We start from the raw sequence: 14,301 nt of genomic DNA, 5'->3' as shown, positions 1-14,301 counted from the left end.
AAAAAATCCAAATAATTTCAACAGAGACCAAGGTGTTGAGATTTCTAGCACGTGGAATTCCGTTATTCGGCCATGTATGTGTGCACTCCCTCCACTAACCTCATTCACCGAGCCACGCCTACCACCCCCAACACCAATCCCACGGGGACCACTCCCACCACTAACGATATAAATAGACCGCTGCACAACCCGGAAAACAATAACCCTATAGTACAGTACCTAGTTACAGAACAAGTAAAATTCCCTAATAGCAAGGCGGTCTCTATTTTAACAACGCATGCCACCTGTACACTGTACAGCTCAGGACAACATTCTTTTCTAAAGTCGTACACAGAGACCATTAAAGACTAATAAAGGTGCAGTAAGAATTGTTAAAAAAAATAAATAAGAACTGCAAAAGCTACCCACTCGGGTGTATGGACCCTACCACCAATACAGGTTTATAGTTTAAAATGGATTTTGGACCTAATGGAACGACCAACAAAGACCTCACTACAGACGTAAGAGTAAGTAACAAAAGGGCGAAGATATCAGGATAAAATGATTTTCACAGACCATACTAGTCTTATTAACGCGCCAGTTTTCTAGTTCCAAAATCCGCATCCATTCTTGCATTCTAATGAAAACGCTAACGTAGGAAGACTTGCTTGAAGCATAATATTGATGCATATTACAGAAGGTCCTTCAAGTATTCATTTGTTCCTCAACTCGCCGCTACGCGGCTCGTTTCGGAATTTCACATTCGTGCTTGAATAGATGCCTTCTGCAATTATATTTTAATATACTATTTTATTGGTCTATTTTTTACAAATGACAGGTGAATGATAACTTTGCCTTTTCTTGGTAACAGTTATTATAAGTGACTATTTAATTCATCTGTCACTTAATGTTCATCAACCAATAAAACAAACTTAATTTTAGTGATTTCCATGGTTACAAAAGAATTGTAGTGGATATTGGACTATAATACTAAGGACAACGTAACATTTTATCTGCCCCGCCCATTTCATTTTCTTAGTTACCAATCAAATAGGTTGTTAAGACGATCTAATTTACACAGTAAAAATTTCTGACATTCGAATTGTCTTAATGACATTTTATTTTTTAGAACCTAAAACAATAATTGTGGACTTGACAGCAAAATTCTAACCTTAACTTTTTTACGTGGCAAATGTGATGAAAAGTTGTACAGATTTAATCTGGCTTTGATTCTGATTGGTCAATTTTAGTGGGCGGAGCAGATAAAAAGTTATAACGGCAATACTATAGTATAAATATCAGCGATCAAATTAATTTGTAATCGAAATTTATTAAATGCAGATCATTTTTGCGGTGGTGTTATTCATGTCAACGGTGCTGGGATATGAATTTGATGAGTGCGCAGCACGTAACACCACCACAAAAATAATTTGCATAACATTCACTACTCATTGTAATACAACTGACTAGAGGTCGCCCAGCGGTCGAAATTCGACCGTTTTCATTAAATTTTTAAGTTTGAAGCTTGGTTTGAACGTTACTGAGATTTTTTTTATCAAGGAGTATACCTCTATAATAATTATCGCATATAATTTTTTTTAAATTTTGTTCTATTACGTCAGCTGCGAGCGTTTACAAATACGTCATTAATTATGCACTAATTTTCTAGTTATTTGAAAAATATAGTTTGGCTGTGCCATATTTAAAAACAATAACGCGTGTTTTGACATTTCCTTAGGTTCTTTATTGCTATACTGGCCAGGTTTCGCCAAGGCTGCACAGTTAATTTGCCTATCTTTTTCAAATTATATAAGATTGAAATAAAAAATTAATACAAAAAATGAAAAATGAAATAAAGAACACCTGTTTCGTATTTTTTAGACCTATATTTTTTATTAAAACAAAAAAACCGGGCGGTTAAAAAAATAAAATGTTGTCCATTGAACTTAAAATAAAATTTCATCGTTTGCTAAATGCCCTTGGCCGTCATATTCATTGAATGATGATCGAACGCTACTTGCTGCGACATACAATTGAAAACTGGCTGCCTCAATAAAATTGCAATTTTTTCGAATGTTTGTTTTTGAGACTTATTTATTGTCATCGCAAATGCAGTTATAATTGGAAATTGACTTCTTTGAAAATTAAATGGTAAAATAGTACCTGAATACGTTAAATTTATACGTGGAATCAAAATTCTCTTATTGCGTTCGGTTCCAGTTAAATCTTCGCAATCAATAGCATTGCGATGCATAAACTTGATGCCCGTTCTTGTTCCATAGACTAATGCTTCCTTTGTATTTAAGTTTCTGATCAGTAAAACGTGCAATTAACTTTCAACACTAACTTATGTGGTGGCAAACCACTAATAGTCAAAGAATTTTGTATTTCACTTCGAAGAGTTTTTTTTATGAATAATCTAAATAAACTCCCTCTTGGAGTGGATTCACTGCGGGGGATTAAATCAATTACAAATCATCCACTCCGCATTCGCTCCAAATTCACTCCGCATTTACTCCGCTTTTTTTACAGTATATGAACGTAATACACAGGTGTCCCCGAAAAAGAATTTGAGTCCATAACTCCTTTATTTATCGGAGGATTTTAATTATTTATACACCAAATTAAATGGACCTAAATAGGCTACAAAAAGCCCTAATAAATTCACATATAGGTCCAAGGACTTCAGGGCTAAACTCTCAAAATATTTTTTGTCAAATGCGAACACATACTTTTTTTAACACTTCTGATAGAGATTTTTTTATTCTAAAAAGAACAGTGTATCACAAGTTTACACTTACTTACCCAAAAACCAAAGAAAAGTTAAAAAATGCTACTATCGTCGATGCTTAATCTGCGCTCTGTACGTGCAATCCCAAATGTTATTACACAGTTGTCATTTGTTTTTCCAACTAACTTAATTTGGTTAATTTATTACATTGTAACGCAATGAATTTTGATAGCTTCTCGCTTGGTGCTCGTCATTTGTTTCAAAATGTAGTGTTATTTAAAAAAAAAAATTTCTTATATGAGGTTACACATGTCATACATAGTTGTTTTCAAAATAAAAATCTCATTCAGAATTAGTAAAAAAAAATATTTGGGCAGTTTAACTTTGAAGCACTTTGGGTTTTACGTGAATTTAGTACGCCATTTTATAGCTTATTCACAACCATTTAATTTAGTGTATAGATAATTAAAATCCTCCGATAAATAAGAGAGCTATGGATTTGTCTCTTTTTTTGGGGACGCCCTGTATATTATACATAAATTTTATCTTTCTGCACTCCTTCTCCACATAAACTTTAACTATGCCAAATCTCACACTCCTCCGTGCGCGCAATTTGATTAAAAAGGGGTACAACGGTTTTCCTTCACGTATTAATATATAGATTAAAAGAAAAACAATCAGTGACCCCGGAGCATTGCAGATGATTTAGAATCGCATAAAAATTTGATTTTATAAGTAATTAAAATGTTATGAGAATTTTTTTTTATTTGTAGATTATAACTGAAAGTGATTTAAAATTAATTGAATTGATTACTTATCTTGTCATTTTTTACAATAATAACTCATAAGTCATAACTAACAAAATAATTATAGCAGTGTACTTATTTTAACTTATTATAATAGGAAAAAAATATATCTATGTGCCTATCTTTTGCACACTTAAGTTCATATTTTTTTCGATTTTGCACCTTTAACACAGTCAGTATAACACTCAAACGGATTTCGAAAAGGAGTTCTTTTCGATACCGGTTACGTACATTTTTAATGTTGGCAGTGAGCAGTGACTCTCAGTGAGTAGTTGCTTGGCGATCACTGCACTTCACCACACTTTAAATTCAAAACTTGCCATTGTTTGTCTAGTTATCAGTGTTACCAATCCTTTATATCTGCCAAATTAATTTTCCTAGAATTATGTTTTGGACTTTTTTTTAATTTAAAATAGAGGCAAAATAGAAAAAATATTGTATTACACTTGTTTTATAAGCCATTTTGTCGTAGTTGTTTGCTTTATAGCACTCCTCGCTGCGCTCGTCATGCTCTAAAAAACGCGTGCGACAAAATGGTGTTTTATAAAAGTCGTATAATAAATTACTATAATAGGGTTTTCAATAATACCGAGTGACTATAAATGATTGAAAATTATTTTGTTCTGTTGGTAACACTTTTGAAATCTTTAGTTGGCAACATTGTTGGCTTGACACACGCAATTTTTAAAATTGAAACAAACGTCAAAAAAATCTAAATCGACAGTTTCAAACGTTATTTAAAAAAATTGTTTTTACAGTAGAGTACAACACATTTATTGTAATCGCCTATTTTGGCAATGGATTGCAAAATGAAAATGGCCATTGGATGTATTCACACAGCAGTCAGTTTACGAACAATTTGTTGAAATCTATCCCGAAGAACAAATCGAATATCCTAATTTTGCACAACATTGTGGGCGAATAGTTGAACGCTTTGTAAGTACTGGTAATGTGGGAAAAGGCATATCTACTGGTCATACCACTGTTGCTACACCTAACGTCGTGTAAAATGTTGAAGAAATTGTCGAGGAACATCCTCACATTTCGATACGTCGTTTATCCCAAAAAATAGGTTCCCATTGACAAATGACCTGTTCTCTTAACATTTCCTACATTTTCCCTCTATTTAGGACTTTGTTATAAAGCCTCTTGAAAAATCCCGAAAAAAATCCATGCATTTACGCCCATACAAATTTACATTGGTCCAACAACTTTACCCTCCTGATTATCTCCAAAGAATCCAGTTTTGTAATTGGTATAAGAATAATTTGCTTGATAATGACCAGCAAGACATCACTTTCTTTTCCGCTGAAGCATGGTTCCATTTGTCTCGGTTCATAAACTCATACAATCATAGAACATGGTCTGCTCACAATCCACATAACGTAATTCAAGTGCCACTGCACCCATTTAAGGTTGCAATGTTGCGAAGGCGAATTATTGGGCCGATCATTTATCAAACAGTATTCAACGTTGATTACAGCAAGGAGGTCAACACTTTGAACATCTTATTTAGCTGTATTTGTAATATATGTATAGTAAAGTTTGTTGATTATCTTGTAATTTTTTTTTTCAACGCCAATGTACTGCCGTTCTGAGACTACGTTCCAATGTATTGTGGGTTGCATTTTCTATTCCACCGGGCCGTAGAGGGATATCGAGGGAGCACTGCCTATGCTGGCAATGTAAAGAAAGCGGCACGTCGCGAGACCTGTGCGGAGACCTTTTATGACGCCTTTTAAAATGACCGCCAGTACTTCGTGAAATTTCGTGACGAGGGTCGTTGGGCATCAGATGCTTCATAGGCGTCGGTGTTCCGTCATTTTACTGGGATTTGCTTTTTTACACGTGAACCGGTTGGTGAATTGTCTTTGTATTTTTTCAGTTGTATAACTCTGATCTGTTTTTATTTTGAACTAAATATTTACGGTCGTCTTCCTACAATTCCTACAAAAATTGTCCCCAGAAAAAAGTTAAAGGGACGCCACTGGAAAGATGAAATATCTGCGTTAACTTCGGTTTCGCTCGGCTCATCTGGAGACCTTTTATTAGGTCTACAGAAAAGCGCGGTCGTAGGTATCCACTTTTTTGAAGAGTGCTCCCTCCATATCCGTCTACGCGCCGGGCTCATTGTCACTCGTGAAATACCCTGTATAGAGTTACACATACATCGATATAACTAAACATAAAATGACAATTCCTATCTCCACCCCTCTCTTTCTCTATCCTTTCCCTCCTCTTCCATATCTCTTTCATCCATCCCATCTCCCTTTCGTCTTCTTTCAGCATTTCTCCCCACTTCTTTCCCTCCCGCTCCCATTCATTCCACATGTGCTTTATCGTGTCACTCTCCTCATCGCGCATTGTACACCTTCTTTCCTCTCCTTTCTTCCAATACCTGTTCTCTCTCTCCTCGTTCCCACATCTGCATTTCGTCATCATTTTTCTCTCTCTCGCGCTCTCTCTCCCCAGGTACTCTGGAATTTCTTCTTGTCACGTACCTCTCATACTCCCTGTGTTACCTTGATTCTTTGATTCTTTCCCTTCGCTCTTGCTTGTCCGAGTCTTTGTCCCTTTCATTCATCCATATTCCTTCTGCTCTCAATTGCGTACCCGTTTCTCTCGTAGTATTTCTTTCTCTCCTTCTCCGTGTTCTTTTACTTTTGTCTATAGCATTCCGTCAGTATCCTGCACTCTTCCCTTCCGCCCATTTTGTCCTCAAACTTTGCCGCTCTCTTCCCCACTTTCACTCTCAGCCTGCTCATCTTGCACTCTTCCCTCACTTCACTATGTATCCTGGTGTTTCTCTGTCCATTCCTAGCACCCATCTCAGATATTTTTCTTGCACTCTCTCCACCTCTTCCTGTTCCATCCATCCCCAGATTTCGGCCCCGTACATCAGCACACTCTCTACAATGCTCTCAGACATCATCATTCTCCCCACTTTCTCTCTGCTATTCCCCAAACACATTCAACTACCTCGTTCGCTTTCCTCAGCATTTCTCTGATGTGCGCCTTGTCTGTGGCTCTCTCATTGAACGAGTAACCAAGTACTTGAATAGGCTCGTTCGTTCTATTTTGCTTTCTCCCCACTTCCACTCACTCTCCTCACTCTTCCTCTTTCTCTTGCTGAACACCATCATTTACGTCTTCTTAACATTCACTTCCAGCTTTTTCTTCCTCGCATACTTTCCCAGGAGATTTATTTTTTTTGTAAAAGATTTTTCAAAATGTTACGTAAACGCTGTTCAAACATCAAAAAACCATTGTGGTGCAAATGACTTATCTGTCACTGTGATAACTAATAGGAAATGTCATGAAAAATGTGTGTTATTTGCACCACAATGGTTTTTTGATTTTTGAACAGCATTTAGGTAGGTTATGAAAATTGTCTTGGGTGACTTTTCGGTCCACGGACTGTGGACGTTACCTTTCACGTTCATATCCAGTTTAGATTTGGAAATGTATTGTGGGTTGCATTTTGAATTCAGTCGGGCTCATTATTATCACTCGTGAAATACCTTGTAGGTATATGTATTTGCGTATATCATAGATTTAAAATTAATTTCATTGATCAAAAATGTTTATTTATGTTTCAAAGTAAGACGTAGTTTCCTTCCACAAGGGCAGATAGATCGCACAAATAAAAGTTCAAAGCGTTATTTACTAGTAAATTTTTATTTTTGATTTTTAATCTCACCTTTGTGTGTACTTAAGCTTATAGGTTATCAATCGAAGGAAAATCACGAGCATGACCTTATAATTAACGATGAATTAAAAAAGTCTCGTCGATGTTTCGTTGATTGAGATATATAAGACGGTGCAGAATTATTACACCATTTATTTCTTGACATATTTGAGAAGATTTGAAGTTGTTATAACCAACGACCACTCTATATTGAATAAAGTCCTTTTAATCTTTCACTATAAACAGAGAAATTTTGTTATTCATCAGAGTGATCAAGGCAGTTTCACACAAATTAATCCAAATATGTATGCAAGAAATCTCATTAAATTATTTCTTTTGTGTTTCATTGGTGAGTCTATTTAATAAAATATAATAATTTCTTTACAGAGAATTTATTTTCAGTTACGCAAGAAATTATAAATGCTAGTAGTACGTCTTGGGAAAGATTTTCAACCGTTATGTAGTTATTGATTGTAGTTTTTAAGTCAGCCTACCCTGACTTACCACCTAATTAGTTAAGCTGTTTAAGGGGTGAGTGTCCTCAACCTCAGCATCCTTCTTCCGGTCGGTGGTCAATAGTGAACAACAAATCTGGACTGATGCCAGAAGAATTTCCGGAATACACAGTTTTGAAAATAGAATGTAATGAAACTTACATTCTGCTAGGTTGTAAAATTGTTATTTGTCTAAATGGAAGCTGGATACCAAACATTGGTCAATGTTCAAGTAAACTCGTTCACTTTACGTGACCAAATAAATTAAAAGTTTACTTCTAGAAATATGTCCTCCAATTTATTCCACTGCAATAAGGACGGTCACATGTACTGCGAATGGAAAACAGACGATCAATTGCACTGACGCAATCGACGGTACCATAGCAGAATTCAACTGCGCTACCTTCTATGAGAATGTGGATGCCAGACCTGCGGTTTGCACCAATGGAAGCTGGAGCAAAAGGATTCCCGATTGTCAACCAGGTTAGATCATGGTCCTTAAATTTGAAATTTGAAAATGTCGCGGTTTCTTACTTTCTTGTAGTGTGCGGCAAGATCTCGCCAACGAGACAGCCCACGTTAATTGTTGGTGGAAGGGTTTCCAAGCAAGGACAGTTTCCGTGGCAAGTGGCTTTGTATCGCTTTCAGACGTTCATTTGTGGAGGAAGTTTATTAAACGAACGGCTGATATTGACGGGTAAATTCTCTACGGTTTTGGAGATGGAGCTGCAACATTCTAAAATACAGGATGTCCCAGAATGAACCAGCACAATTTTAACCACGAGTTACTGGCTTGATGTTGAAATCGGAAAAAATATTTAAAAAATTCTATGTCAAAAAATAAAATGACATTTAATTTTTGAGGTACAATTTTTTTTATTGCTTTTATAGTCTTCTACGTTGACCCACAACCGCGTAGGTAAAATTTCGGCACATTGTAAAAATACACTCTTGTATATTATATTTTATAAAATGTACGCCAATGCGAAGTAACCTCTAGGAAATATGCTTTAAAATAAGGAAACCGCATTGGTGTACATTTTATAAAATATGATATACAGGGTGTATTTTTAAAATGTGCCGAAATTTTACCTACGAGTTTGTGGGATAATGTAGTAGACATTTTATTTTTTGACATAGATTTTTTTTTTTAATTTCCGAGTTCTACATGAAGCCAGTAGCTCGTGGTTAAAATTATGCTGGTTTATTCTGGGACAACCTGTATATGCAAAGTTATTCACCGTTAGAGTACCGCGAAAATATAATGTTATGCAACACAAAATACTAAAAGCTCAAATTGTTAGATACCATGTTTAACGTTATACAAATAAGGAATCAAAGTAGTTTCATCTAAAGTCAAAATGACATTTTATTCTCAATGTAGGTTACAAGAAAAATTTTTGGAAGAAATCAATGTTAGATAAAAAAATCATTTTATTAGTAATTTTACTAAGAAGATTTAGGTTAAAATTCTTAAGAATAATTTATAGTACCTCGTGTAACAAGGAATACCTCTACTTCGAAAACACCCTGTATATACAGGATATTTCACGAGTGATAATGAGCCTGACGTAATTTAAAATGCAACCCACATTATATTTCCGACAAAAGCTGGCTACTGTCATTAAAATGTCCGGCTTTTTTTGAAAATGTATTGTGGCTTGAATTTATTATTCCGTCAGGCTCATTATCACTCGTGAAATACCCTGTATAGTTTTATATAATATAAACGACAAAGACACGACGAATATTGTAAGTTTACAGATGAATGTAGGATTTAATACGTAATTCTCAATTATTTGGCTTCAACAATTCATCTATTGGAAAAATTTGTGTAGCAAAATGTGAAGAGGAAAGTGGACAAATTATCATAATACAGGGTATCGGTATTGCTATGAAAACTTGTGTTGTGTTCAATATCATCGTCAAGAAAATAAAACTTAAACATCCAAACCTAACCTCACAAATTTTGCTAGAGTGTACCTCTAAAAGCGAACGTATTTGCAGTTTCTATTGAAAAATACAAATTTTTGATATTTATTTAAAAACAGCATTGGATTTAAATAATATTAATGATTTATGCCTTGCTCCTTATTCCTCCAAGTCATCCATACCTACTTACCTACTTAAAATCAGTAACGAGCATCATAGAAGTTTTCACTTCTGTCGTGCGGTCTTAAGCACACACTTTTTTTTTTATTACTGCTTTAATTTGCTGTTGTCAGTTATTAACTTATTAATGTCATCGCACTGTATTTTTAAATTAATAGCCGCCCATTGCATACGCGAGGTCAAAGGAAATATCCTTCCCAAGGAAAATTATTTTGTGACAGTTGGAAACCATTACAGAAAATATGACGATCCTCGCGACTCGAATCATTCTCAAACCTCTGCCGTAAGTTGGATTAAAAACGTACACTAAATATCGATTTTATTTAATTTTCGAAAAAGATTCAAGACATGTTCGTCCCTGACGAATACCAAGGAGACATTCAGAATTATTTGGCAGACATTGCTGTAATAGTGACGGTAAAATCTTTCAAATTCTCGGAGAGAGTTCAACCCGTCTGCATTGACTGGGCAAGAAAATATGAAAGTGACATATTGAACTCCGATCAAAGTAAAATGGGATTTGTAAGATTTGCGTAAAAAAAATTGCTGTCTTCTAATGCTATTCGTATATTACAGGTGAGCGGTTGGGGTTACACTCAGAGAAACGGCAACTTATCGAACGTTCTCAGACAACTAAAAGTTCCAGCTATCTCTAATAAAAAGTGTAAAAAGACCTACCAGAAGAACAACAAAAATATGTCACTTATGACAAATTTTGTGCAGGCTACTTGAAAAATGGTAATTGGTCAATTATTTTTCACTAGCTTGTGTACGATACGGTTGTATTCTCGAAACTGGTTGCAGGTTCTTCGGTTTGCAACGGAGACAGTGGTGGGGGATTAGTTTTTGAATATGGAAGCAAATTTTATATTGCTGGCGTCGTGAGCTTATCTCCTACAAATTACACGATGGCAGATGGATGTAACAGCGACCAGTACGGCTTCTACACTGTAGTATACAATTACTCAAACAATACGGATCCCGTAGATGGTGCAATTGCGAAGTTCAAGTGTGCTGAATTTTTGAAAAAAGTTTCAATCTTGGTCCTGTACTGTGTGTGGATGGCACTTGGTCCAGACCTGCTCCTAATTGTGTTGCAGGTTAGTTAGTCTTAAAAAAATGTGTTGAAGAGAAACACTTTCAGCACTGATAAAGGGAATTTGTAAAGAATTATTTTTTAGTATGTGGTCAAAAATCCAATCTTAGTGCCGTATCAATCGCAACCGGAAAAACAGCATTTGAAGGAGAATTTCCTTGGTAAGTAGCTATTTATCTAACACGAGAAGAACCAGAAACAAACCTATTAATTTGCAGTGGAAGTTTAATAAGTGAAAGGATTACTTTGACAGGTGACTTTTTCAAATCTATCGATTATCAAGTCAATAGTAAAATTTTTTTAGCTGCGCACTGTGTCACACCTTATAGGGGGGGTAAAGTATTTCCCTTGCAGTTGGAAAATATTACCGCAATTTTTCCGATCCTCGGGACGTCCATCAAGCGCAGTTCTCTGAGGTTGAATTCTGTTAAACAATTTAAAAAAGTTCACTTTTGCATTTTTTGTTTTAGGTGGAAGATATTTTCGTTCCTGAGCAGTACAGTGGTAAGATCAAACATTATTTGGGAGATATTGCAATAATGGTGTCAAAAACAATCTTCAAGTTTTTACTCACGGTTCAACCAGTTTGTATTGACTGGACGATAACTTCGGACGACTTTTTGTACTTGAAAAAAGAATTTGGATATGTAAGTTCCATGCTTTTAATATTCAAATCAATGATCTTTTATAAATCTGCGTTGTTATAGGTTAACGGCTGGGGTTACACCGAGAAAGATGAAAAACTGTCAGATGTTCTAAAAACTACTACACTTCGTCGGGTTAGCCGCCAAAGTTGCGTTTCGCATCTTCCAAAAGGTTTTGAAATATATTTAACATATGACAAGCTGTGTGCTCTCTACAGAAATGGTAATAATAAATGCAAATAATAATTTTCGAATATTAACCAAATATATTTTAGAAACCTCTATCTCCCTCGGCGTTACTGGAGGAGGACTTGTCTTTCAACATGCCGACAACAGATTTTATATTGTTGGAATTTTGTCTCTTTTTACAAGAGGACCAACAGCCTTGTATACTAACATTAAAGTTTACCTTGACAACTTCCTGTTAGAAAAAATCGCTCGATATAACATTTTATAATTAGAATAATAATTTGAAATAAATAATGTTTTCTACGACCGCTAGTGTAAATAGCGAAAATCGCACCAACAACCCCTCTAGTAAACACTTCCTTACGTACAGTCGTTGACCAAAATAAAATAGGACAAAGTGTTATAGTCCATTCATTTTAAATCTTGGGTTTAGTCATAAAACTTGCCTGCTTTGACACTTGTCCGAAACTCAGTGAATCTAAAACTGTGTTCAGTACCGAGTGTCAACTACCAAACCTGACCATAGGAATTTAACATGAAAAATAGTTTTTGCGTGATTTCAGGTACATACTTCATTAAGAAATTGATTAAATTTAACATTTGTTAAATGGTCAAGTTATTAGAAACATTTTTATTCACATTTATCAAAATGTCGAAATATGTTTCTGTTTAAATTTACTACTAAAATCGCCCAATAATTTGATTATTAAAAATACCATCCCAAACATTAAATTTCTGAGGGCATTGCATTCTTGTAGTTAAATGTATCCGGGGATTTTCTTGAGACAAATATCGAGTGTTCTGGGTGGCTCATTATTTAACATACATTTGCATTCGTCGGTAAAACATCTGTTTTTAGGTACTATAAATATGTTCTGCTTACCTTATCTATACGACGGGTGCAGGTAATAATAAGACATCCCAAGCGTAGACAGAAAGTACATAATAATGGGGTTTTCCCGAATTTTAAAAATACAGGACCGGCCGGCCCTAAGCCACTAAACAATTACAGTCTTAGTTGTACCGTTCAAGAAATAACTTGTGTTGTGTAAAGTGAATTCAGTGCGTTAATTTTACTCAATATGTAATATTTGTTGCCAATACTGGTGAATCATCTAATGAATTTGATTCAAATGACGATTAATTTTCCATTTGTTTATGTAAGTATTTTATTATTTTATTTATTAATTTACTTTAAAGTATACATGTAATGGATACTTTATTAATTACTCTTATTTCTTTATTTAGTAAACTTATTTCTCAAATACAAAGTTTCCCAATACAAAATCAACAATCTCTTAACATTTTTTTGGTCACTGATCGCAAAATGTGTTTTAATTTTTTTTTATTTGCGGATACTTTAAGGTCTCTTTCTTTTGCTCGTCGATAAGATGGTGAAAGTACGACGTGGTACCAATTTTATGTGAACAGAGGGATTACTACTTTACAGTACCCACACAATGAAAACTTGCCGCTTTCGTAATTTACGGCGTTTTGAGTTTACAACTTTACCCAAGATTTAAAATGAATGGACTATACCTTAGACAGTTTCACAATTCAAAGATTTGTGTAGTGCACCGCCGTCTTGATCATTGACATATTTCACTATACATCTGTCTGGGCGAAGCTTTAGTGCCTGTGATCTCCACGGCGCCACTTTAGGGGGGAATGTCACTAAATAATCATAACCTCACAAACAAATGTTATGAATTCAGTGAAGTTGTCAAAATGCATTGTCAAAGACTCAAAGAGTGTCGCAGTTTAAAAGTAGCTTTAATAACAACAATTTTATTGATTTTGTTGATGCTAGTTCTGTGTGGTGTTTCTGGTTTTTAGCATTTTGCTGTTAGTGTTTATGAACTGGCTTTTTTATCATATTAGAACAACAACAAATTCCTATTTCTAGATTAATATTAAAATTATAATCTCATTCTTGGATTTGCAGTACCTACATTATTTCCTAAGCGGGTCATTTCAGATAAAGATGGGCCCACAACAAAACAATTACCTATATTTGCTTAATTAATCCGTGCCATTCTTGGTGGAAATGAGTGGAAAGGATATTTTACGTTTTGTACAGTTTTGAATATAATATCATTTTGGGCAAATTATTATTCTATGAATTTGCACTCGCCACTGACCGAGATATTTTCAAAAAACGCGGCGCCGAAACTTTGTCCCTCCCGCACAACCGAACCAGTGCGCAACATTTTGCTTTTGCCATTTAGAATATCCAAACTGTAATTACAATTAAAGTAATGTATCATTTATCACTGGACAACTACGCATGACTGCATGCATCATGCAGATACATGTGTGTGGACTGCATCTTGGACTGCATGTCAAAATTGTCACGATGCACATGACGATGTGATAGCATGACAGTTAGTTGCTAACAGCAACCCCCGAAATCAACCCTAAACGTCAGAATCATGAGAACATAGGATTTTTCGGTCTACGCCCAGGCCGCTATAGACACTCTGACTATCTAGCAGGTCGTGGTGTAGTGTAACTGGGACGTATGTGTCTCAGATTACAACTTGATTTAACTTGACAATTGAT

At 35.2% G+C, this 14,301-nt stretch overlaps 1 pseudogene; it reads left to right on the top strand.

The window, feature by feature from the left end:
• Positions 1-7,332: 7,332 nt before the first annotated feature.
• LOC138129791 (uncharacterized) lies at positions 7,333-12,045 on the top strand (annotated as a pseudogene).
• The last annotated feature ends 2,256 nt before the right edge of the window (positions 12,046-14,301 follow it).

The sequence above is a fragment of the Tenebrio molitor genome, chromosome 4, assembly GCF_963966145.1.
Source record: "Tenebrio molitor chromosome 4, icTenMoli1.1, whole genome shotgun sequence".
NCBI lineage: Eukaryota > Metazoa > Arthropoda > Insecta > Coleoptera > Tenebrionidae > Tenebrio > Tenebrio molitor.
This window is presented reverse-complemented; position numbering and strand designations above follow the sequence as displayed.